Consider the following 25,293-nt stretch of genomic DNA (forward strand, 5'->3'; position numbering starts at 1 on the left):
CCCTGAACCAGGCCGCCTGTCCGCTTCACCTCGCCGGCTGCTGTCCCCCTGAATTGGGCCGCCTGTCCGCTTCACCTCGCCGGCTGCTGTCCCCCTGAACTGGGCCGCCTGTCCGCTTCACCTCGCCGGCTGCTGTCCCCCTGAACTGGGGCGCCTGTCCCCTTCACCTCGCCGGCTGCTGTCCCCCTGAACTGGGCCGCCTGTCCGCTTCACCTCGCCGGCTGCTGTCCCCCTGAACTGGGCCGCCTGTCCCCTTCACCTCACCGGCTGCTGTCCCCCTGAACTGGGCCGCCTGTCCGCTTCACCTCGCCGGCTGCTGTTCCCCTGAACCAGACCGCCTGTCCGCTTCACCTCGCCGGCTGCTGTCCCCCTGAACTGGGCCGCCTGTCCCCTTCACCTCACCGGCTGCTGTCCCCCTGAACTGGGCCGCCTGTCCGCTTCACCTCGCCGACTGCTGTCCCCCTGAACTGGGCCGCCTGTCCGCTTCACCTCGCCGGCTGCTGTCTCCCTGAACTGGGCCGCCTGTCCGCTTCACCTCGCCGGCTGCTGTCCCCCTGAACTGGGCCGCCTGTCCGCTTCACCTCGCCGGCTGCTGTCCCCCTTAACTGGGCCGCCTGTCCGCTTCACCTCGCCGGCTCCTGACGGAGTCACCCACTGCTCATGTGCAAACCAGGGACAGCCTCGAAAGCGGGTGAGAAATGCTGTAAAAGAAATGTTGTAAAAAATGTTCCTTCTACTGTCTTGTATTTTTCACCCAGACCGATATTAAATGTCTGCTCATTGCACTAACCTGTCTTTCTGAAGCCTGACCCGCTGCCGAAAAATCCCTCCGTCGAAAGGGCTACGCCGAATCAGCCACGCCGAATTGGCAACGCCGAAACGTCCCATCCCCGTCAGACTGACACTCTCACACTGACACCCCCCTGTACACACTGACACTCTCACACTGACCCCCCCTGTACACACTGACACTCTCACACTGACCCCCCCTGTACACACTGACACACTCACACTGACCCCTTCTGTACATACTGACACTCTCACACTGACCCCCTGTACACACTGACACTCTCACACTGACCCCCCCTGTACATACTGACACACTCACACTGACCCCTTCTGTACATACTGACACTCTCACACTGACCCCCCCCTGTACATACTGACACTCTCACACTGACCCCCCCTGTACACACTGACACTCTCACACTGACCCCCTGTACACACTGACACACTCACACTGACCCCCCTGTACACACTGACACACTCACACTGACCCCCCCTGTACATACTGACACACTCACACTGACCCCCCCTGTACACACTGACACACTCACACTGACCCCCCCTGTACACACTGACACTCTCACACTGACTCCCCCTGTACATACTGACACTCTCACACTGACCCCCCCCCCCCCCACTGTACATACAGACACTCTCACACTGACCCCTTCTGTACATTCTGACACTCTCACACTGACCCCCCCTGTACACACTGACACACTCACACTGACCCCCCCTGTACACACTGACACTCTCACACTGACCCCCCCTGTACATACTGACACTCTCACACTGACCCCCCCCCCCCCCACTGTACATACTGACACTCTCACACTGACCCCCCCTGTACACACTGACACTCTCACACTGACTCCCCCTGTACATACTGACACTCTCACACTGACCCCCCCCCCCCCACTGTACATACAGACACTCTCACACTGACCCCTTCTGTACATTCTGACACTCTCACACTGACCCCCCCTGTACATACTGACACTCTCACACTGACCCCCCCCCCCCCCACTGTACATACTGACACTCTCACACTGACCCCTTCTGTACATTCTGACACTCTCACACTGACCCCCCCTGTACACACTGACACTCTCACACTGACCCCCCCTGTACTCACTGACACTCTCACACTGACCCCCCCTGTACATACTGACACTCTCACACTGACCCCCCGCTGTACACACTGACACACTCACACTGACCCCCTGTACACACTGACACTCTCACACTGACCCCCTGTACACACTGACACTCTCACACTGACCCCCCCTGTACACACTGACACTCTCACACTGACCCCCTGTACACACTGACACTCTCACACTGACCCCCCCTGTACATACTGACACTCTCACACAGACCCCCCCTGTACATACTGACACTCTCACACTGACCCCCTGTACATACTGACACTCTCACACTGACCCCTTCTGTACATTCTGACACTCTCACACTGACCCCCCCTGTACACACTGACACTCTCACACTGACCCCCTGTACACACTGACACTCTCACACTGACCCCCCCTGTACATACTGACACTCTCACACAGACCCCCCCTGTACATACTGACACTCTCACACTGACCCCCCCTGTACATACTGACACTCTCACACTGACCCCCTGTACATACTGACACTCTCACACTGACCCCCCCTGTACATACTGACACTCTCACACTGACCCCCCCTGTACATACTGACACTCTCACACTGACCCCCCCTGTACACACTGACACTCTCACACTGACCCCCCCTGTACATACTGACACTCTCACACTGACCCCCCCTGTACATACTGACACTCTCACACTGACCCCCTGTACTCACTGACACTCTCACACTGACCCCCCCTGTACACACTGACACTCTCACACTGACCCCCCCTGTACACACTGACACTCTCACACTGACCCCTTCTGTACACACTGACACTCTCACACTGACCCCTTCTGTACACACTGACACTCTCACACTGACCCCTTCTGTACACACTGACACACTCACACTGACCCCCTGTACACACTGACACTCTCACACTGACCCCTTCTGTACACACTGACACACTCACACTGACCCCCCCCTGTACATACTGACACACTCACACTGACCCCTTCTGTACACACTGACACTCTCACACTGACCCCCCCTGTACATACTGACACACTCACACTGACCCCTTCTGTACACACTGACACACTCACACTGACCCCCCCCTGTACATACTGACACACTCACACTGACCCCTTCTGTACACACTGACACTCTCACACTGACCCCTTCTGTACACACTGACACTCTCACACTGACCCCTTCTGTACACACTGACACACTCACACTGACCCCCTGTACACACTGACACTCTCACACTGACCCCTTCTGTACACACTGACACACTCACACTGACCCCCCCCTGTACATACTGACACACTCACACTGACCCCTTCTGTACACACTGACACTCTCACACTGACCCCCCCTGTACATACTGGCACTCTCACACTGACCCCCCCTGTACATACTGACACTCTCACACTGACCCCCTGAACTCACTGACACTCTCACACTGACCCCCCCTGTACACACTGACACTCTCACACTGACCCCTTCTGTACACACTGACACTCTCACACTGACCCCTTCTGTGCACACTGACACACTCACACTGACCCCTTCTGTACACACTGACACACTCACACTGACCCCTTCTGTACACACTGACACTCTCACACTGACCCCCCCTGTACACACTGACACACTCACACTGACCCCCTGTACACACTGACACACTCACACTGACACCCCCTGTACACACTGACACTCTCACACTGACCCCCCCCTGTACACACTGACACTCTCACACTGACCCCCCCCTGTACACACTGACACACTCACAATGATCCCCCTGTACACACTGACACACTCACACTGACCCCCCCCTGTACACACTGACACTCTCACACTGACCCCCCCCCTGTACATACTGACACTCTCACACTGACACCCCGCTGTACATACTGACACTCTCACACTGACCCCCCCTGTACACACTGACACACTCACACTGACCCCCCCTGTACACACTGACACTCTCACGCTGACCCCCCCTGTACACACTGACACTCTCACACTGACCCCCTGTACTCACTGACACTCTCACACTGACCCCCCCTGTACACACTGACACTCTCACACTGACCCCCCCTGTACACACTGACACTCTCACACTGACCCCTTCTGTACACACTGACACTCTCACACTGACCCCTTCTGTACACACTGACACTCTCACACTGACCCCTTCTGTACACACTGACACACTCACACTGACCCCCTGTACACACTGACACTCTCACACTGACCCCTTCTGTACACACTGACACACTCACACTGACCCCCCCCTGTACATACTGACACACTCACACTGACCCCTTCTGTACACACTGACACTCTCACACTGACCCCCCCTGTACATACTGGCACTCTCACACTGACCCCCCCTGTACATACTGACACTCTCACACTGACCCCCTGAACTCACTGACACTCTCACACTGACCCCCCCTGTACACACTGACACTCTCACACTGACCCCTTCTGTACACACTGACACTCTCACACTGACCCCTTCTGTACACACTGACACACTCACACTGACCCCTTCTGTACACACTGACACACTCACACTGACCCCTTCTGTACACACTGACACTCTCACACTGACCCCCCCTGTACACACTGACACACTCACACTGACCCCCTGTACACACTGACACACTCACACTGACACCCCCTGTACACACTGACACTCTCACACTGACCCCCCCCTGTACACACTGACACTCTCACACTGACCCCCCCCTGTACACACTGACACACTCACAATGATCCCCCTGTACACACTGACACACTCACACTGACCCCCCCCTGTACACACTGACACTCTCACACTGACCCCCCCCCCTGTACATACTGACACTCTCACACTGACACCCCGCTGTACATACTGACACTCTCACACTGACCCCCCCTGTACACACTGACACACTCACACTGACCCCCCCTGTACACACTGACACTCTCACGCTGACCCCCCCTGTACACACTGACACTCTCACACTGACCCCCCCTGTACATACTGACACTCTCACACTGCCCCCCCCCCTGTACATACTGGCACTCTCACACTGACCCCCCCTGTACATACTGACACTCTCACACTGACCCCCCCTGTACATACTGACACTCTCACACTGACCCCCCCTGTACGCACTGACACTCTCACACTGACCCCCCCTGTACACACTGACACTCTCACACTGACCCCCCCTGTACAGACTGACACTCTCACACTGACCTCCTGTACATACTGACACTCTCACACTGACCCCCTGTACACACTGACACTCTCACACTGACCCATAACAATTGGGGGCTCGTGGGGGATCAAAGTCTATCTTTTGGTTTGGTTTAGTGAACTTAAAGACAGTGAGGGGTGAGCATATTGTGTTTACTTTTCAGGTGTGGTATTTTAGTTTAAGTGGTGAGTGTATTGTGGACAATGGCTCTTTCAGAAGCTCCGATTTTTTGGGGGTGAAGACTGTCACACGCAGTACCTTACAGAAACTAAAGATTGACTAATTGGAAATGGCAAAAATTCAGTTTTACATTAAACAAATGGAACATGAGAAAGAATTAAAGAAGCTTGAATACAAAGAGAGAGAGAGAGAGAGGAAAAAGAAAACGTGAGAGAAGTAAGGAGAAAAGAAAGAATAGCCCTCGCAGAAAAAAAAGAAAGAGAAAGGGGGATACAGATCAGGGAAAAAGATAAAGAGAGAGAGTTTGAACATCAGAAAATGGCCATGAAACATGACAGTCACTTAAAATTGGCGGGCGTAAAGGGAAACGTTCAGTTGAATGATAGTGATGAGGATAGTGAGAAAGAGCGTCAAATTCGAAGGCTTGGGGGGGAATCTATTTAAATATGTCCAAGCATTGCCAAGTTTGATGAGAAGGAGGTGGAAGCCCTTTTCATTTTATTTGAGTAGGTAGCTAAACAAAATAAATGGCCACAGGACATGTGGATATTACTGATTCAAACAAAGCTGGTAGGTAGAGCGAGCGAAGTGTTTGCATCACTACGAGGAGGTTTCTGGGATGTATGAGGAGGTGATGAAATCCACCTTAGGTGCATATGAACCTATGCCTATGCATATGCCTGAAGCCGACAGACAAATATATAGAAATTTGAGGAAAACATTTGGTCAAATTTACATGGGGCGCGATTCTCCGCAAATGCGGCGAGTCGTAAAGGCTGCCGTGAAACTGGCCGTGTTTCACGGCAACCTCCGTGCCCCCTCCCGGGACCCGATTCTCCCCCTCGGGAGGGGCTAGCGGCGGGGCCCCGTGAAGCACGGCATCGCGGCCTTAGCGACCATCGCTAAGTTCGCGCGCCAAGCATCACGCCGGCTGACGCGCACGATGACGTCAGCCGCGCATGCGCGGGACCGTCATCTCCCTCTGCCGCCCCTCGGTCTGATCCTGCGGGGCGTGGGAGGGAGAAATAGTGCGTCCGTTACGGACGCACTGCTCGCAATCGGTGGGCACTGATCGCGGGCCCATGCCCCCTTGGCACGGCCGTGGTACTGCCATGCCAATCGGGGCCCTGGATGCCCAGAACAGGCATGTTGCGGCCGTTTTTACGATGGCAGTAAGCAGGTGTGTTTGCTGCCGTAAAAACGGCCATAAAGGCCTGGGAACTCGGCCCATCGGCCTGGGGAGAATCTCTGTTCGCTGTAAAAAACGCCGTGTAGCGATTCGTGTCGTGGGGGTGGGGGGAGAATAGCGGGAGGGCGTGAAAAATGTCGGGGACGCCCACCCGCTATTCTCCAACCCGTCGTGGGCAGCAGAGATTCGCGCCCATGGAGTTTGAAAGGCTCAAACAGAGTAATTTTGATAGGTCGATAAGGGCTTTGAAAATAGATCAAACGTATAAAGCTCTCAGAGAAATTATACTTTGGGAGGAGTTTAAAAATTAAGTTACGGATGTGATGAGAACTCATGTGGAAGAACAGAGGGTTAAAACTGTGAGGTTAGCAGCAGAAATGGCAGATGATTATCAATTAGTTCATAAATCAAAGCTTGGTTTCTGACATCAGTTTCAGCCTGTGAAGGATAGAAACTGGGGACATGAGAAATACTCAAGTGGTAAAGGTAAAGGTGCTCTAATGGGAGATAATAAGGAGAGTGCACCTCAGATTAAAAAATGAATCCAGGAGGGTGGGAGAGACATAAAAAGTTTTAAAAGTTTTCACTGTAATAAACTAGGCCATGTAAAGTCACAGTAAAGTCACCATGTAAATTCAGTGGTGGCTGAAGAAAAGCACTGGGAAGGCTGATGTGGTAAAACAGGATAAGACAGAGGGGTTTGTTCAAGTGGTAAAGGAAAGCCCAAGTGAAGCGAAGGAGGTGTCAAAGATTGTACAGGCTGATCAAGAGGAGATTGATAAGAAGGTGCCAGATCTCTTTAAATAATTTACTTGTATGGGTAAAGTTTACTCATGTGCATCAGGAGGAGCAGGTAAATAATTCACAATTTTAAGAGATATGGGAACTGGTCAATCTTTAATGGTAAGAGATGAGGAGTTATGTAGTTTGGGAAGAATATTGCCAGAAAAGGTGGTAACATGTGGAATTCAGGGTGAGAAGAGTAGTGTTCCATTAAGGTTGGAAAGTCCAATGAAGAGTGGTGAAGTGGTAGTAGGAGTAATAGAGAAACAATCTTGTCCAGGAATACAGTTTATCTTGGGTAATGATATGGCTGGATTGCAGGTCGGAGTGATGCTTATTGTGGTTGATAAGCCAGTGGAAAATCAGACAGTGTTGAACGACGAATATCCTAGGATTTTTCCAGATTGTGTAGTAACAAGGTTACAGAGTCACAGGTTCAGGCAAGAGGAGAAATCAAAGAGTGAAGATAAAGTTGAAGTGCAATTATCAGAAACGATTTTTGAACAGATGGTTGAAAAAAAAACAAGAACAGGTGGAGGATGTGACGGATATTTTTAGTTCAGGAAAATTTGGGGAGTTACAACAAAAAGATATAGAAATAAAATGGATTTATCAGAAAGCATATACGGAAGAGTAATCTGAGTGTATACTCGTCTGTTATTACCATAAAAATGATGTCTTGATGAGATCTTCACATATGCAGGCGGATATAAAGGGGGCAGAAGTTCATCAAGTAGTATTGCCGGTAGGGTATAGAAAGGAGGTGTGGCGAGTTGCACATGAGGTACCAGTGGGAGGTCATTTTGGAGTAAGGAAAACTCAAGCTAAAATCCAGAAACATTTTTATTGGCCTGAACTACATAAAGATGTAGTTAAATTTTGTCGATCATGTCACACATGTCAAGTGATAGGGAAACCTCAAGCAGTGATAAAATCAGTACCCTTAATACCCATTCCAGCATTTGAGGAACCTTTTATAAGGGTCTTAATTGATTGTGTAGGACCGCTTCCTCAAACAAAAATGGGAATCAATATCTTTTGACTATAATGGATGTGTCTACTAGGTTTCCAGGGGCCATTCCAGTACATAATATTACAGCTAAAAAGATTGTGGAGGAGATACTTAAATGCATTATTAGATATGGACTACCCACAGAAATACAATCGGATCAAGGATGACATTTTACCTCGAGGTTATTCAAAGAAGTTATGGATAGATTAGGAATAAAACAATTTAAATCAACTATGTACCATCCAGAATCGAGGGAGCATTAAAAAGGTGGCATCAGACATTAAAGACAATGTTGAGGGCTTATTGTCATGATTATCCAGAGGATTGGGATAAAGGAATTCAACTCGTACTGTTTGTAATTAAGGATGCACCTACTTAGTCAACCAAATTCAGTCCTTTTGAACTCATGTTTGGTCATGCGGTAAGAAGACTACTTAAATTGATTAAGGAAAGATTGGTGAGTGAGCAGTCGGAACTTACATTGTGTCACATTTTAGGGAATAGAACATAAGAACATAAGAACTAGGAGCAGGAGTAGGCCATCTGGCCCCTCGAGCCTGCTCCGCCATTCAATTAGATCATGGCTGATCTTTTGTGGACTCAGCTCCACTTTCCGGCCCGAACACCATAACCCTTAATCCCTTTATTCTTCAAAAAACTATCTATCTTTACCTTAAAAACATGTAATGAAGGAGCCTCAACTGCTTCACTGGGCAAGGAATTCCATAGATTCACAACCCTTTGGGTGAAGAAGTTCCTCCTAAACTCAGTTCTAAATCTACTTCCCCTTATTTTGAGGCTATGCCCCCTAGTTCTGCTGTCACCCGCCAGTGGAAACAACCTGCCCGCATCTATCCTATCTATTCCCTTCATAATTTTAAATGTTTCTATAAGATCCCCCCTCATCCTTCTAAATTCCAACGAGTACAGTCCCAGTCTACTCAACCTCTCCTCATAATCCAACCCCTTCAGCTCTGGGATTAACCTAGTGAATCTCCTCTGCACACCCTCCAGCGCCACTACGTCCTTTCTCAAGTAAGGAGACCAAAACTGAACACAATACTCCAGGTGTGGCCGCACTAACACCTTATACAATTGCAACATAACCTCCCTAGTCTTAAACTCCATCCCTCTAGCAATGAAGGACAAAATTCCATTTGCCTTCTTAATCACCTGTTGCACTTGTAAACCAATGATTAAATAGAGCAGGGGAATTGGCTAGACAACATTTAAAAGTTGCTCAAAATGTGATGAAACAGGTAGAGGGCAAGAAAGCAAAAGTTCGTAGTTTTGCCAGTGGAGATAAAGTTTTAGTGTTGTTACCAGCGGTAGGTGAACCTTTAAAAGCTAGGTTTGTGGACCTTATCAGATTGAAAGGAAATTAAGTGAGGTGAATTATGTGGTAAGAATGCCAGATGGCAGGAAAACTCACTGCGTGTGTCATGTGAATCTGCTTAAAAGGTACTTTTGAAAGGGAAGGAGAGCAAAAGGAGGAGGTTTTAATGATTTTAAATCCAAAGTGAAGAACCAAATCCAGATGACTTTGAATTTGACATACCTCAAATTAAATTGGAAAATGAGGATATTCTTAAAAATTGGGATAAATTGTTGAGTTACCATCCAGAGGAAAAACTAACTGACCTGAAAGAGGTATTGATATCACATGGGCAAGTTTGTGTAGATAAGTTGCGAAGCACTAAAATGGCTATACATGATGTAGATGTGGGAAATGCTGTTTCAATTAAACAACATCCATATCAACTTAACCCTTTAAAATTGACACAGGTTAACAAGGAAATTGAAACTATGCTTAAAAATGGCATAATTGAAGTGGGTTGCAGCCATTGGAGTTCGCCCATAGTGATGGTACTGAAACCAGACGGTACCAAACGTTTGTGTGTGGACTATAGAAAGGTTACTGCAGTTACAAGAACAGACTCTTATCCTGTCCCACGTTTGTAGGATTGCATTGAAAAGGTGAGACAATCAGCTTTTATTTCCAAACTGGATTTACCTTTATCTGACAGTGGGAAGGAGATTTCAGCTTGTGACACCAGATGGTAGATACCAATTCAAAGTTATGCCATTTGCATGAAAAACGACCCAGCCACATTTCAACGGTTAACTAACAAAGTCGTTTCAGGATTACCCAATTGTGCGGTATACATCGAGTCACTTTCCTTCGCCATACAATTGGCAGTTTCCAATACCCTCGACACAAAGGGAAGTAATGCGATTTCTTGGCATGAGTGGATTCTACCGGAAATTTGTGCCAAATTCTAGCGGCATGGTTGCTCCATTGATGGACTGAAGGCTGTGTTGGCAACACATTCCAGTGGACTGCGGACATTCGACAGGTATTTGACTGCTTGAAAGCTGTGATAACCAATGCTGCTGTGTTGGGAGAACTACAAGGGGCTCTGTGATCGGATTTAACTAAAGTATCTGACCTTAAAGAGAAATGCCGAGGCGGAGACCAATGGTTGAATCGTGCAGAGACCTTTTTGTTCAGAGAGACTGTCAATCAAGAGGGATTCCAGTTGGAGGAAGAAGAACTAAAATGGACTATGTTATTATAAATGTTTGCGCGTTTTGTTAAAAAAAATGTATATTCGCTGTCAATATTTCTTAAAGGAAAGTGAAAAGGTGAAAAACGAAACCATCTTGAAGTTGATTGATGATTTTCTTTTCTTGCGGGCGGGGAGGTGTCAGGTGCATATACCTTTCAGAAATGAGTGTTTATCAAGTAGCTGCAGTGATGTCAGTGTGTGGGTGGATCTGGGCTGTCTGCCTTTCACTTTTGTTTTGAGCTGGCAGCTGCAGTGTGTTTTTGATTTTGTTTTCAGAGGTGGATAGCTGCATTCAAAGCAAACAGCTCCATAATGATTGCTCTCTCCATAAGCTAAGGAATGTCTCCAGATCATTGATGATTTCAAAGTAATACCTGTTTCTGAAGAGCATTGAAACCTGCTGTCTTTATTTTAAAAATTATTTAACTTATGGATGTTGTTTGGGAAGTTATTAAGGGTTACCGATAAAATATTGTATTTGGGAAAGTATCAGTGTTGGTAGTTGATAAGATGTTTACTGTAAAGTGGGCCCTTGTGCTCCCCATACCCAAAATCTATCAAAAATTGTGGGTCAGGTGAACTCCATTGTATACTTTGGATTCTCTAAATCCTAGCCCATAATAACACAGTGGGAGAGGATGAATGAGTGAGCACTGTAAGACTGGGTGAGAGCCTGAAGCAACTGACCCTCTCACACTCTCATGGTAAATTTTATGAATTACTCTGCTTTTTAAAATTATACATTTATTGCTTTGACATGCTTTATTTTTGCTCAGCAAGTTGTTTCTTTTTTTAATAACTCGGCTTTATTTTGAAATTGAGTTTAATGTTGTGCCAGAGCCTATCATCGGTGTCACAGTGGTTAGCAGTGATGTGCACAGCACCAGGGCTTGGGTTAAATTCTGTTCTTGAGACACTGACTGTGTGGAGTTTGCTGTTTCTCTCCTTGTCTGCATGGGTTTCCTCCGGGTGCTCCGATTTCCTCCTATAGTCCAAAGATGTGCAGGTTACGTGGAGTTACATGGGAGTGGGCCTAGGTAGGGTCCTGTCTTTCAGAGGATCGTGCAGACTCAATGGACCTAGTGGCTTCCTTCTGAACTGCAGGGATTCTATGGTTCCCATCATTCCAAATACGCTCATCAGCCAAGTGAGAAAAAACATGGAAATGTGGCTTCCTACACAAAGTGGTTGGACAAGCTGCTTTAAGGGCAACTCTTCCAAACAAGTAGAATTATTTCTACGTTCATGTTTAGTTACCATTACAGATGTGTATAGAACTGATGAATCTCTGACCCTAAAGTGTATAAGCATTCCATTGGTGCTCCCAGATGGTAACCCTGTCTGGAGGTTTAGAAACATAGAAAGTAGAAGCAGGAGGAACTTCGGCCCTTCGAGCCTGCTCTCCCATTCATGGCTGATCATCCAACTCAATAACCCAATCCTGCTTTACCCCCATATCGTTTGATCCCCTTTTCCTAAGTACTACCTTCTGTTGCACCTGCATGCGTAGCTTCACTGACTGGTGTATGAGGACACCTTGGTCTCATTGCACCCTCCTCTCTCCTAATTTCTGGCCATTCAGATAATAGTCTGCCTTGTCATTTTTGCTACCATTTAACCTTGCATTTCTCCATTTGCCATTCATTTGCCCACTCACTCAACTTGTCCAAATCACACTGAAGGATCTCTGCATCCACCTCACAGCTCACCCTCCCACACAACTTGGTGTCATCTGCAAATTTGGAGATATTACATTTTGTTCCCTCATCTAAATCATTAATATATATTGTGAATAACTGGGGTCCCAGGACCAATCCCTGCGGTGCCCCACTAGACTTGGGCAGCATGGTAACATGGTGGTTAGCACAATTGCTTCACAGTTCCAGGGTCCCAGGTTCGATTCCCGGCTTGGTTCACTGTCTGTGCGGATTGCACGTTCTTCCCGTGTGTGCGTGGGTTTCCTCATGGTGCTCCGGTTTCCTCCCACAGTCCAAAGATGTGCAGGTTAGGTGGATTGGTCATGCTAAATTTCCCTTAGTGTCCAAAATTGCCCTTAGTGTTGGGCCGGGTTACTGGGTTATGGGGATAGAGTGGAGGTGTTGTCCTTGGGTAGGGTGCTCTTTCAAAGAGCCGGTGCAGACTCTATGGGCCAAATGGCCTCTTTCTGCTCTGTAAATTCTATGACTAGTCACTGTATGCCAATTTGAAAAAGACCTGTTAATTCCTCCTCTGTATTTCCTGTCTGACAACCAGTTTTCTATCCGCCTCAATACACTATTCCCACGCGCTTTAATTTTACACACTAATCTCTTCTGCGGGACCTTAGAACATAGAACAGGCCCTTCGACCCTCGATGTTGTGCCGAGCATTGTCCGAAACCAAGATCAAGCTATTCCACTCCGTCATTCTGGTGTGCTCCATGTGCCTATCTGTAGTAATCCACGGGAGGCAGGAGTTCCGTCACCACACCAATATTTATTTACAATAACGATATTACAGGAGCAGCTACAAACAGTGCTGCTAGCAGTCCAGTCAACTTAAGACTGGCTCACAAAGCCTATACAGGTGATTATATGGGCCCCCTCAATGAGCTATCATTGAGGGAGCTCATACTCCAATTGGCCAACCAATAAAGCCAATTGGAGTTCATTACACCCCTCCCCACCAAGGTCCGAGGAATTCCTGCCAGCTGGCATTCCTCTGAACTTCTTCCTGCTCCTCATGTCTGGGTCTGTCACCTCTGTGTCGTCCGCCGGGTCGTTCTCCGAAGTGGGCGGGGTGTACCTTATAGGTGCCCGTCTTTTCCTTGACGACCTCCTTGGAAGTTGTTCTTCCTCCTCCTCGGGGAGAGGTGTCGCGGCGGCCTCGTCGAGTGTGTCCATCTCCGACTCTGGTGACTGGATGACGGGGTCTGGAGAAATTGCTCGGGGCTGGGGTGTGGGTATCCTTTCCGTCTGGGCTATCCCAGCTTGAGGCGGTCCTGCTTCGCCTGCCTCCAGGTGTGGTTCCGCTGCCCTTATTTGGTCTAGGTGTTTCTTCAGCACCTTACCTCCTATTGAAACCTCATAGGATATGGGCCCTGTTTGGGACTCTACCGTGCCTTTGACCCACGTTGGTCCATTCCCATAATTCTTGACCCAAACCGGTGCCCCCACCTGGAAATGTCTCTGCTGCCGACTATTATCATGCCCCCTGCGTTGGGTCTCCTGTTGTTTCTCCACTTTCCCCGTTAAATTTGGAAAAAGGAGACTCAGCCTCGTTCGCAGCCGCCTTCCCATTAAGAGTTCAGCTGGCGGTATGCCCGTTGTGGAATGCGGTGTGGTCCTGTAATCAAACAGCCAGCGGGAGAGCTTTGTGTCTATTGACGCTGCCGGCTGCTTCTTGAGTCCCGCTTTAAGTGTCTGGACCGCTCTCTTTGCCAGGCCGTTGGTCGCTGAATGGTATGGGGCTGTTTTGATGTGACGGACTCCGTTTTCCTTCAGGAATTTTCTAAATTCCCCACTTGTGAATGCCGTTCCGTTGTCCGACACCAATGCCTCCGGCAGTCCATGTGTTGCAAACGAGGCCCTGAGCTTTTCAATTGTCGATGCTGTGCTTGCCGTGTTTACCCGGTGGACATCCAACCATTTGGAGTGGGCGTCCACTATTACCAAAAACATTGAGCCCATGAATGGGCCGGCGTGGTCAATATGCAGGCGGGTCCACAGTCTGCCTGGCTGTTCCCATGGGTGCAATGGCGCAGCTGGTGGCACTCTTTGCCCCTGTTGGCACTCCTGGCACCGACGTACCAAGGCTGCTATGTCTGTATCCAAACCTGACCACCAAACGTAGCTTCGAGCTAGCATCTTCATTTTAGACACCCCTGGGTGTCCGTGATGTAACTCAGTTAAGATTGCCTGGCGGCCCTGAGCTGGGACGATTACCTGGGCTCCCCATAGTAGGATACCGTCGTCTACGGTTATTTGGTCCCTTCTGCTCCAGTATGGGTGGATCTGGGGCTCCACTGGTCTTTCCAGTTCCCCTGTTAGCAATAAATGCTTAATCTTGGCTAAAACTGGGTCTTTTTGCGTCCACAACCGAATATGTTGTGCGTCTACTGGTAGAGTGTCCAAAAATTTTAGAGTCATTACTGTCTCCTCTACTTTTGGTATTTGCGGCAGAGTGTCTGGGAGGGGAAGTCTGCTCAAAGCATCTGCATGTGCTACTCGCGTTCCCGGTCTGTGCTCCAGAACGTATCTATATGCCGCCAGTAGCAACGCCCAGCGTTGGATTCTAGCTGATGCAATCGGGGGTATTGACTTGTCTTCTTTTAATAACCCTAATAACGGCTTATGGTCCGTCACTATGGTGAATTTACGCCCGTACAGATACTGGTGAAATTTGTATACTGCAAATATCACCGCCAGCCCTCCTTCTCGATTTGGGCATACTTCCTCTCAGCCATCGCCAAGGTCCTCGAAGCATAAGCTATTGGCCGTTCTTTCCCATTCCTTCCTCTATGGGCTAAGGCGGCTCCTACCCCGTAGGGGGATGCATCACAAATGACCACCAACTCCTTCCTTGGGTCATAATGCTCTAGGACATATTCGGATGACAGCTGTTCCTTAATGTCCCTAAGTGCTCGGTTTTGGCGGGTGGACCGTTTCCATTCTTGCCCCTTTTTTAGTAGCTGGTGGAGGGGTTCTAGGATGGACACCCTATTTTCTATAAATTTTCCAGAATAGGTTACCAACCCTAGAAATGATCGTAACTCCTGGACCGTGGTGGGAGCTGGGGCTTCTTTTATTGCCCTTACTCTGTCTTCTAATGGATGTAAGCCTGACTCGTCTACTTTATATCCCAGGTACGTCACTTGTGGGGCCAGAAAAACACATTTTTCCCTTTTTAGCCGTACGCCTGCCTTTGCAAAACGCCTGAGCACTTCCTCCAGGTTCCATAAGTGTTCCCTGTTTGTCCTACCCGTGATTAAGACATCGTCCAAATAAATCGCCACCTGCGGTAGTCCTTGCAGAATATTTTTCATCGTACGCTGGAATATAGCGCAGGCTGATGACACTCCAAAAGGCAGCCTAGTATAACGAAAAAGGCTCTTCAGGGTGTTGATCGTAGCAAACTTCTGGGAGCACTTGTCCAGTTTTAACTGCAGGTAGGCGTGGCTCATGTCTAGTTTCGTGAACAACAGCCCACCTGCCAATTTGGCATATAGGTCGTCTATTTTCGGGATTGGGTATTTGTCCAGCAGTGCGTATTTGTTTACTGTCTGTTTGAAATCTCCACAGAGACGTATCGAGCCGTCTAGCTTCCTGAGAGCGGCTATCTGGTAGCAGGACCCGTCGTGGTAGTCCCTCTCACAGGCATCTACCTCCATTGGCGTGCCCTGTAGTTCCTGCGCCCCACTTGCTGCCTTTTCTAGGTACATTGCGAGCTGTAACGCCTGCCTGCAGTCTAGCTCTGTTTCTGCCAACAGGTGTTTCTGTATTGTGAGGTCGTTTATACCACACACTAACCGGTCCCGAAGCATTTCATTTAGCATCGGGCCGAACTCACATTTTTCCGCCAGCCTTCTCAGGCGGGTCAAGAAATTTGTGACTGACTCCCTGTCTTCCCGCTTCGCTGTTTAGAATCTGTATCTACGCAAAATGAGGGGTGGTTTTGGGTCGTAGTGGTCTTTCACCAATTCCGTTACTTCTTGGAAAGTTTTTGTGTCCGGCGCATCGGGATAAGTCAGACTACGTATAATGGCGAAAGCGGAGGGTCCGCACGCCGACAGCAGGATAAGCCATCTCTTTTCGTCCATCAGTATATCATTTTCCCGGAAGAAGTAACACATTCTCTCCACATACTGGGACCAGTCCTCAAGAGCCGGGTCGAATGCCTCTAACCTCCCAAAAAATGGCATTTTTAAAATGACAAGGCTTACCCTCCGAGTGGGTTAGCTGGTCTCCGCAAAATTCGTAGTTTACCTCGTCGCCACTGTAATAATCCACGGGAGGCAGGAGTTCCGCCACCACACCGATATTTATTTACAATAACGATATTACAGGAGCAGCTACAAACAGTGCTGCTAGCAGTCCAGTCAACTTAAGATTGCTCACAAAACCTACACAGGTGATTATATGGGCCCCCTCAATGAGCTATCATTGAGGGAGCTCATACTCCAATTGGCCAACCAATAAAGCCAATTGGAGTTCATTACACTATCCAATAGCCGCTTGAAAGTTCCTAAAGTGTCCGACTCCACTATCACAGCAGGCAGTTCATTCCACACCCTAACCACTCTCTGAGTAAAGAACCTACCTCGGATATTCCTCCTATATCTCCCACCCTGAACCTTATAGTTATGCCCCCTTGTAACAGCTACATGCACCCGAGGAAATAGTCTCTGAACGTTCACTCTATCTATTCTCTTCATCATCTTATAGATCATAGAATTTACAGTGCAGAAGGAGGCCATTCAGCCCATCGAGTCTGCACCGGCTCTTGGAAAGAGCACCCTACCCAAGGTCAACAACTCCACGCTATCCCCATAACCCAGTAACCCCACCCAACACTAAGGGCAATTTTAGACACTAAGGGCAATTTATCATGGCCAATCCACCTAACCTGCACATCTTTGGACTGTGGGAGGAAACCGGAGCACCCGGAGGAAACCCACGCACACACGGGGAGGATGTGCAGACTCCGCACAGACAGTGACCCAAGCTGGAATCGAACCTGGGACCCTGGAGCTATGAAGCGATTGTGCTATCCACAATGCTACCGTGCTGCCCTGGACCTCTATTAACCTCTATTAAGTCACCTCTCATCCTCCTCCGCTCCAAAGAGAAAAGCCCTAGCTCTCTCAACCCTTCCTCATAAGACCTAGCTCCAAACCAGGCAGCATCCTGGTAAAACTCCTTTGCACCCTTTCCAATGCTTCCACATCCTTCCTATAATGAGGTGACCAGAACTGCACACAATACTCCAAATGTGGTCTCACCAGGGTCATGTACAGTTGCAGCATAACCTCATGGTATGAGGTTTCAAAAGTCAAAAGACTTGTCAAAATACTTCTGAAAGTCCAAATATACCACATCCACTGCCCCTCATCAACTCTACTAGTTACACACTCAAACAATTCCAGCAGATTTGTCAAGCATGATTTTCTAGTTGTCAATAACCTTGCATATGTGTGAACATACGAAATAGGAGCAAGAGTAGGCTCCTCAAGCCTGCTCTACCATTTAATAAGATCATGGCTGATTGGTTTATGTTGTATTCCACATTCTCCATATACCCCGATAATCTTTGATGTCCTTACCTAACAAGAATCTATCTACCTCTGCCTTAAAAATATTCAGTGACCCTCACCTCCACCGCCTTCTTAGGCAGAGCGTTCCAAAGTCACACAACTCTCGAAGAAAAAAAATTCTCGTCTATGTCCTAAAAGTGTGACCTCTAATTTTAAAACCATACCTCCCTAGTTCTGGACCACGAAAGGAAATATATTTTCTACTTTGTAAAGACTATTCAGGATCTTATGTATTTCAATCAAGTCACCCCTCACTCTTCTAAAATACAAAGGAAATAAGCCCAGTCTGTCCTACCCTCATAAGGTACCCCACTCATTCCAGGTATCAATCTAGTAAACTTCCTCTGAACCACCTTCAAGCATTTACATTCTTCCTTAAATATAGAGACCAAAACTACACACCATTTTCTAGATGTGGCCTCACTAATACCCTCTGGATATTTGAAGCATAACATCTTCCATGCTAAATTCCTCTCATAATAAAGGATTACATTCCATTAGCTTCTTGACTACATGCTGAACCTTCATATTAATGTTTTGTGGCTCATCGAATGGAAAAGCCTGTACATTGACACTCTCCAGTTAAGTCACACTCTGCTTTTTTTATTCTTCCTGCGAAAGTGAACAATTTCACACTTTCCCACAGTAGGCCCTGATCGCGGGCCAGGCCACCGTAGAGGCCCCCCCCCCCCCCCACCGGGAATGGACCCCCCCCCCTCGCCAGGATGGCACCCGCAGACAAAACTCCGAGGTCCCGCCATGTGGGACCATACATAACCCTCGGCCGAACTCAGCGCGCACTCGGCCCGGAGAATCGCCGTGAGGGCCACTTTCAATGGCACCCGACTGGTGTGGCGGCGATTCCACAGACGCTCACGAATCGGCGCCGGAGAATAGGCGGGCCAGCGTCGGGACAACATGGTGCCGCCCCCCCCCCCCCCCCCGGAAATTCCCCGATCCGGCGTGGGGTTGGAAAATCCCAGCAATGATGTCCTCTTTGCAACAGACTTTCCTATGTCTTGTTATGTTGCCTGTAAAGTTAGCTATCAGGCCATCTCTTCCCTCACGCAAATGTGTGGGTACTTCCTGTTTGTTTCCTTAATTCCCGCTTCTTTTATTTTTGGTTTTTGCTCTTACATTTTTGATCCATTGGTGTTTATTTGACCTTGAGATGACATTGGATCAAGTTTGATTGACTTGCCCAGTGGCCAATGAATTGGCCCAAAAGGCTGTGCACTGTCTGGTAACAGGTGGTGATTGGATCTTATCCCACTAGAACATTGTTAGAGTCACAAGGTTCCAGTTTGGTTTCACTCTTGGCCCCGGGAGGTGCCCCCATGGTGGCTCGGCCCACGATTGGGGCCTACCGATCCGCGGGCGGGCCTATGTCGTGGGGACACTCTATTGTTCCGCACAGGCGGCTGTACCAGTCCGCCATTGCCGGTGCAGAAACAACGCCTTCTGCGTATGCATGGGGATGACGCCAGCACACGCTGGCACTCCCGCGCATGTGCCAACTTGTGCCGGCCGGCGGAGGCCCTTTGTCGCCGGTTGGCGTGGTGCCAACCCCCTTCCCCTCCGGCCGACGCGGCACAAACCACTCCGGGCTGGACCTAGCCCCTGAGGGTGCAGAGGATTCCGCACCTTTGGGGCGGCCCGATGACGGAGTGGTTCACGCCACTCCATCCCGCCGGAGTTGCCCGTCCCACCGATTGCAAAAGAATCCCTCTCGATGGCTTTCTCTTGAGACTGCTAAGGCTTGAAGTCAAACCATAAGCTGAAAGCAACGTTTGTTGAGAAATAAAGTATCTGTGCAGAAAGATAAAGTCTAACCTTGAGCTGAAGGCTGAGCTTGATAAGAACTTGATAAGCGCTGTATTGAATAAATGACTCAAGCAACGAAGACCATTTCCAGCTCTAAACCATAAACTTTGATCAACCCACGTGCTATGTGAAAAGCGTGCAAAAAAACCATCCTTTGAAGCAAGACTCTTATCTTTTGGCCTTCAAGCTTATTATTTTTACCTCTTCCCCCTCTGTGTTTTTTTGTCTTGTGTGTGTGTGGGTACAGGGTGGGATAGTTAAAGGAGGGTGTAGTAGGTTAGATTGTTATCTATCTATTAGACTGCTTCTTATTATCCAGTTGCATTTACTGCCTATATGTTCATCCTTCTTATAAATAAACAGTCATTGTGTTTCTATTTAAAAACCAGGTGACTGTAATTATTGGGTAGCCAAAGACTTTGGGAGTTTTTCTCAGAATTCTTGACCAATTCACTTGTGTTGCATCTCCAGGCACCTGGGGCTGGAATTGATCACACACTTGACCAGGGTGGCATTGCATAAGTCATTCATGTAAATTATAAAAGTTTATGCCCCAGAATTGACCCATGCAGGACTCCACTCATCACATCCTGCCTATCAGACATTTCTTACAGATAGCCAATCTTCAATCCAGGCCTCTATGCCATGAGCTGTTATGTTTTGCAATAACCTTTGATGTGGCACTTTATCAAATCTAAGAACTCCAATGAAAACGTTAAACATGATTTCCTATTCAAGTGAGGGTCACTGGCAAGGTCAGCACTTTTTTCCCAACCCTAGTTGTCCTTGAACTGAATGGCTTGTCAGACCAGGAAGCAATTGTGAGATAATCATTTTTCTGTGGGTCATAGAATTTATAGTGCAGAGGAGGCCATTCGGCCCATCTAGTCAGCACTGCCCCTAGGAAAGAGCACCTACTTAAGCCCACACCTCCACCCTATCTCCATAACGCCTCCCACCATTTTGGTCACAAAGGGGCAATTTAACATGGCCAATCTACCTAACCTGCACTTCTTTGGACTGTGGGAAGAAACCAGAGCACCCGGAAGAAACCCAGGCAGAAACAGGGAGAAAGTGCAAATCCACACCGAGAGTCATCCAAGGTGGGAATCGAACCTGTGTACCTGGAGCTGTGAGGCAGCAGTGCTAACCACTGTGCCACCGGTCTGAAGTCATCTGAAGGTCAGAGCAGGTAGGGATGGCAAATTCCCTTCCTTAAAATTCCTCAAATTCAAGAGCGGGCTAGATGGTCAATGGAAGGGTCCTGGGGAAAATTGATGTACAGAGAGATCTGGGAGTTCAGGTCCATTGTACCCTGAAGGTGGCAACGCAGGTTGATAGAGTGGTCAAGAAGGCATACAGCATGCTTGCCTTCATCGGACGGGGTATTGAGTACAAGAGTAGGCAGGTCATGTTACAGTTGTATAGGACTTTGGTTAGGCCACATTTGGAATACTGCGTGCAGTTCTGGTCACCACATTACCAGAAGGATGTGGATACTTTGGAGAGGGTGCAGAGGAGGTTCACCAGGATGTTGCCTGGTATGGAGGGTGCTAGTTATGAAGAAAGGTTGAGTAGATTAGGATTGTTTTCGTTGGAAAGACGGAGGTTGAGGGGGGACCTGATTGAGGTCTACAAAATGATGAGAGGTATGGACAGGGTGGATAGCAACAAGCTTTTCCCAAGAGTGGGGGTGTCAGTTACAAGGGGTGACGATTTCAAGGTGAGAGGGGGAAAGTTTAAGGGAGATGTGCGTGGAAAGTTTTTTACGCAGAGGGTGGTGGGTGCCTGGGACGCTTTACCAGCGGAGGTGGTAGAGGCGGGCACGATAGCATCATTTAAGAGGCATCTAGACAGGTATATGAACGGGCGGCAACAGAGGGAAGTAGACCTTGGAAAATAGGAGACAGGTTTAGATAAAGGATCTGGATCGGCACAGGCTGGGAGGGCCGAAGGGCCTGTTCCTGTGCTGTAATTTTCTTTGTTCTTTGTTAAAGATGTTGGTGAACTAGATAGATTTTAAAACAATTGATTATACTTCTTGTCACGTTTACTAATTATAAGTGTGACGACGCTCATCGAGGGTCTCTTGGAGCAGATCAGTCTTCGTTGAATGCAACAGGAACTGTGTTAGCATTTACAGTGTGCTCCTGGGAATGTGTTAGTCCTGGCAGCTAATGTGTCAGCATTTCTAAGGGGACTCAGTTTTTCCAGGATTCCTGTTGTAGTGAAGTGTCTGTAAGGGATAGCAGCATGATATCATTGGAAGGATCACATTGGTGTCATGTAATCCAGTCTTAGCTTCTCTTTTGCCTGTGAGAAGATCACAGCACATCTCTGATGAATTCAAGCTTTTTACCTTTGTGTCAATGTTCTGATGTGCCTAATTTAAATAGGTGAAGGTGGAAAATGTTCACAACCTTCTCAGGACTGGGTTTTAGGACAATTTTTGTCCGTTTGACTCTGCAATCTCACCATCAGGGATCAGTCTGTTTACCAGTTCTTTATTCGTACACTCTAGGCACAGTTTCCATACTCTCCAATGCTACAGCTTCATCGTTGTCTGATCAGAACCTCAGGGGCCACTCATACAATGTACAATGTAGCACGATCGAAGGCTGCTCAGCATGCCATACTTGTGTTTAAGCGTACTGCTAAGCTTTTTGATCACTGCTGATATGTCTTCATATTGATATGTCTTCATATTGATATCCAGACACCAATCACTCATAAGATATTATGTGAACACCCTTGTAGTACCGGGGTGTTTGGGGACATGGCAGGGCAGTACCCTAGCACTGCTGCCTGGCAATGCCAGCTTGGCAGTGCCAGCTTGGTTCTGCCAGGGTGCCAGATTGGAATTGCCATGGTGCCAGGTTGCCCACCAAGGGATGCGGCCTAATGGGGCAGAGCCTGATGGTGGAGCATTAAGGGGGGTATCAGGAGACATTGAAGAGGGAGCATTTGGGGATCCCATAGCTCACCTGTTGGAGGGGGCGTGGGCCAGATGCCTGCGATTGGGGGGGGGGGGGGGGGGGGTCTTTGCTGTGAGAACGGGGTGCCAGTGAGAATGGAGGGCAGAGCATTAGTCTGAGATCAGAACGCCCTTCAGAAAATGTGCCTCAATCTATGAGAAATCAGTTCCCACACACCTCATTCAGGATGTAGTTCACCCACACCTCCAAACAAATTTATGAGCGTGGTTGGATTGTGATATGGATCACACCAAACGACCTGGCAGGAATTGCACCTCATTACCAGCCAGAGACCACACTTCAATGTTTTTTGGGAGAGTTGCGTTCACTGTGACTTTTCACGCACAGCCAGAATTGCCAAGTCGATGATTGCATCCATTTCCATGGAAGCATTCCAGAATGGTCTGCTAGACATGCCCAAAACATTTAGTATTAAAGAGCTACTTCAAGAAAGGACATAGGTACAAAGTGATCCTTGTAAGTCGATGAAACCCACTGAGAATGGGCAGCGCGGCAGCACAGTGGTCAGCATCGTCGTTTCGCAGCTCCAGGGTCCCAGGTTCGATTCCTGGCTTGGGTGACTGTGTGGAGTCTGCACGTTGTCCTCGTGTCTGCTTTTGGGTTTCCTCCGGGTGCTCCGGTTTCCACAGTCCAAAGACGTGCAGGTTAGATGGATTGGCTATGCTAAATTGCCCTTAGTGTCCAAAGGAGTTAGGTGGGGTTGCTCGGTTACGGGTTTGGTGGGAGTTGTGGGCTTAAGTGGGGTGCTCTTTCCAAGGGCCAGTGCAGACTTGATGGGCTGAATGGCCTCCTACTGCACTGTAAATTCTATGTTCTATGTGTCCAATCCTGAACTGAATTCCAATACTAATTCTGATCAGATGAAAACTAGCTTTCATTAACAGGAAACATTTTAACAATGTCACAGGTGGATTTGCACCTGAACCGAAATGGACCAGTGTCCTTGCTAGTGATGGTGGGCAAGGTTGAAACTAACTTGGAAGGGATGCTGAGAGAAGGCTCAGCAGGAAAGATGCACAGCCAAAATTAGAAGAGACACCAAGTGAGTCAGGAAGGTGTAGAATGTCTAGACCAGTTAATTCATGAGTTAGCGAGATTGGATGACATTTATTTTAATGCAAAGAGTCTGACATTAAAGGCAGATGAACTGAGGATACAAATTCTAACATGGGAGTATAATTCATTGCTGTCACTGAGATGAGAGAAGTGCAGGATTGGCAGTTCAATATTCCAGGATACAGGACCTTTAGGAGAGATAGAGGAGGAGATAAAAGAGGTGAGGTGTTGCAATTTTGATCAGAGAATCAATTACAGCAGTAAGAGGGGATGACATCTTAAAAGGCTCCTCAACTGAGACCATATGGGTGGAACTTGAAAACCAAAAAGGAGCAATCACGTTGCTGGGAGTGTTTTATAGCACCCCCACCCCGCTATTATTATAATAGTCTGAGAGAAATAGAAGAGCAGATGTGTAGACAAATTTCAGAGAAGTGTAAACATGAAATGGTAGTGACAGTGGGTGATTTCAATTTCCTCAATATTAACTGGGGTAGCCACAGTATGAAACATTTAGAGGGAGCAGAATTCTTAAAATGCATCCAGAACTTTTAAAGCCAGTACAGAGAAGGACCTACAAGAGAGGGGGTGGTTAAAAACAAGAACAAAGAAAAGTAGAGCACAGGAACAGGCCCTTCGGCCCACCCAGCCTGCGCTGGCCATGCTGCCCGTCTAACCTGAAACCTTCTACACTTCAGAAGTCCATAGCCCTCCATCCTCATCCTATTCATGCATTTGTCAAGACGCCCTTAAACGTCGCTATCTTACCTGCTTCCACCACCTCCTCCAGCAGCGAGTTCCACGCACACACTACCCTCTGGGTAAAAATTTTCACTTGTATTTCTCCACTAAACTTTGCCCCTTACACCTTGAGGGAATCAATTATGTTCCCTCGTAATTGATTCTTCCACCCTGGGTAAAAGCTTTTGACTATCAATTCTGTCCATGTCCTTCATAATTGTGTAATCAGGTTGCCCCTCAACCTCTGTCATTCCAGTGAGAACAAACCAAATTTATCCAACCTCTCCTCAGAGCCCTCCACACCATGTAAACCTCTTCTGTACCCCAGAATATCCGAGCCCCAAATATCCCCGCATCCGCATATTATGCTGCGCGGCTGGGGCGGCCATTGCCAGAGGCCCTTTCAACGATCCTCCGCTCCCAACTGTCCGGGGTTCCGGCGGCGTGGAACTGATATGGTCTGGCCGGTCGGGACTTTCGCATGGCGGC

At 48.3% G+C, this 25,293-nt stretch overlaps 1 protein-coding gene across 3 annotated transcripts in view; it reads right to left on the bottom strand.

The window, feature by feature from the left end:
* Positions 1 to 25,293, bottom strand: part of ky (kyphoscoliosis peptidase) — a 216,912-nt gene that overhangs the window by 128,740 nt on the left and 62,879 nt on the right. The window lies entirely within an intron of this gene.

The sequence above is a fragment of the Scyliorhinus canicula genome, chromosome 13 (genome assembly GCF_902713615.1).
Source record: "Scyliorhinus canicula chromosome 13, sScyCan1.1, whole genome shotgun sequence".
NCBI classification, from domain to species: domain Eukaryota; kingdom Metazoa; phylum Chordata; class Chondrichthyes; order Carcharhiniformes; family Scyliorhinidae; genus Scyliorhinus; species Scyliorhinus canicula.